This window comes from Eschrichtius robustus, chromosome 6, assembly GCF_028021215.1.
Source record: "Eschrichtius robustus isolate mEscRob2 chromosome 6, mEscRob2.pri, whole genome shotgun sequence".
In the NCBI taxonomy this organism is placed as follows: Eukaryota; Metazoa; Chordata; class Mammalia; order Artiodactyla; family Eschrichtiidae; genus Eschrichtius; species Eschrichtius robustus.
In genome coordinates this window covers 107,188,904-107,191,752 of record NC_090829.1, presented here as the reverse complement: position 1 = coordinate 107,191,752, position 2,849 = coordinate 107,188,904, and positions in this window count along the sequence as shown.

The following is a 2,849-nucleotide window of genomic DNA, read 5'->3' as shown; positions in this document are numbered from 1 at the left end:
TCTTAAAACCAATCCTTTGTTTATGGCTGTTTAGTTTAGTATTGATTTAACTTTTGTTTTAAGTCCTCCTGCCAACAACTTTTAAGATCTTCTCTTGTTCTAAATTTTGTGATATGTCTAGTTGTGGTGTTTTTTGTTTGTTTGTTTTTTTCCATTGAATATTGTTTTGTACTAGAGGGGTTCATTCAATCTTGAATGCACCGTTCTTTTTTGTGCCCTCAGGAAATTCCATTTTATTTTCCCTTTGATTATTTCATTCTCTCTCTCTTAGTTTCCCACTACTTCTGTAACAAATTACTACAAACTTAGTGGCTTAAAACAACATAAAGTTCTTATCTGTAGTTCTGGAGATCAGAAGTCCTAAAATCAAGGTGTCAACAGAGCTGCATTTGTCCTGGATGCTCTAAAATGAATCCATTTCCTTTTCTTTTCTAGCTTCCAGAGGCTACATGCCTTCCTTGGCTCATGGCTCCTTCCTTAAATCATTCAGACTTCCACTGTCATCACTTTCTCTGACTCTGACCTTCCTACTTCCTCTTATAAAGACCCTTGTGACTACATTGGGCCCCCCTGAATAATTCAGGATACTTTTCCCACTTTAAGATCCTTAGTTTAATCCCATTTGCAAATTCTCTTTAGCTATGTAAGGTAACATATTCACAGTTCTGGGAATTAAGATATAGATATCATTCGGAACCACTGTTTTATCTACCACACCCTCTATTTTCTTCATTTGGCATTTCTGGAATTCCTATTTCATAGATGATGTCCTTCCCAGAATGACTATCTCTATCTCTAATACTGATTTCTTACTTTTTCATCTCTTTCTCTTCTTGTGTATATTCTGGTAATTTCCTAGATTTTTTCTTCAAGTCTATTTTTAACATTTTATATTGGTGATTGTTTTTCTCTTTTTATACATAGCAGTTTATTTTTATTTTATAAGTTCTTCTTTATTGGCTTTAAACTTAGGTGCCCTTCATCTGATTTATCTTTCAAATAAGTCCATCTGCATTTCATTATTCAGAAATTAACTAAATATTTGTTCTGATGATAGCTTCACTTTACTCAGCTCTGTTTTTTGTCATTTGTGTTGTAATTTCACTGAATTTTCAGGAAGAAAGTGAAATAAATATATGTGCTCTCTGTTACAACTTGAACTGGAAGTTCTATAAGCCTTTATTTTAGTTGCTTTACAAATAGTAAAAGATCTTCTGTGATGGATGCAGGAAATGATAAGGAAACCTAAAGAAAAGCATCTCTAGGAAGAGAAATAGTGGCAACTGGAAAGGCAGATGAATATCAGTAATAGTCAATAAAATGTTTAAAAACAAAATTTAAAAAGCTGTGAGAGAGGCATCCTAGTAGCCAATGGACCAAAATCTGAAATATTTGAAAGAAAATAATTACACTTCAGATGAAAGTTAAATTGACCTCCTATACAAGAATGGTAGAATGAGAAATAAACACAAGGCAACACATTAATTGTTGGGCTTCACCCTGAAGGCCTGCAAGGCCTGTGCTTGCCCAGCTTCAAGACTGAAGAAAGAGCCTGGAGTCGGCAACAGAGACATCATTCCTTTAATGGATGGGGGAGCTTACACGCCGGAAGCAAGGTGCTGGAGCTACACCCTACCATGTACGGTGCACGGCAGGTGGGCTCATTAGTTACCAGGAAACCAGCAGAAAACCAGCAGAGGGACACGCCCCTCACTGCTTCTGATAAGAACAATCACTAGCTGGGGCCTGGGGCAAGGATGTAGGAAGGTCAGTCATGTGAGTAGGATAAAGGTGAGGCAGGCAGTGGTTGGGCAGAGGATGTACAGAGAGCAAGAGAACAACCTTCACTTAATGAGTGGCCATACATTAAGCAATAGAGATTCTCTTAATCTAACTGCCAAATGAGAAAATAAATTTAGAACATGAGAGTAATGGGAGTTGCAGTGGTCAATATTTAGGTTTTTAATATTTTCAAGTGTTGAAAAATATTTAAGGAGATAAATTTTAATCCAAATAAATTGGCTTGAGTTATGTAATAGTTCAGGTTCTGTGTTAAACATTCAACAAAATACCAAGATGTGATGCATGAATATAGTGGGTTTTTTTTTTTTTTTTTTTAAATTTTATTTATTTATTTATTTATGGCTGTGTTGGATCTTCGTTTCTGTGTGCGGGCTTTCTCTAGTTGCGGCAAGTGGGGGCCACTCTTCATCGCGGTGCGCAGGCCTCTCACTATCGTGGCCTCTCCCGTTGCGGAGCACAGGCTCCAGACGCGCAGGCTCAGCAACTGTGGCTCACGGGCTTAGTCGCTCCGCAGCATGTGGGCTCTTCCCAGACCAGGGCTCGAACCCGTGTCCCCTGCATTGGCAGGCAGACTCTCAACCACTGCGCCACCAGGGAAGCCCCTATAGTGGGTATTTTTACCATCCGATCGGCATAAGAAATGTGGTGTTTCTACAAACATTGTGGGTATGAAATTTGTTAGACTGGGGGTGTGACTTGACCTTCACTCAGTGCTCTATTCTACTCTGTGAGTCAACCAAGTGACACTAACTGCAGACAAACTCTAGGGCATCTTTACTGACAACGCATAGCAACTCCGACTTGAAGAAGGAACCACTACAGGATAGGACCACCTATCAGCATCAGAATCACAACTGTGCTAAAGCCAGGGATGTGGAGAAAACTATGGCTTCCTGGATTGTTCTTGGGCAAGCACAACTGCCAGCACCCAGCCTGCTGATAGCCAAGGACCTGACATATTACCAAGCAAGGACTCTAAGGATGTATTAAAATGTATCCATGCAGAGGTACCCTCATTCAGGACCAGAAAGAAACCATTGAATAAC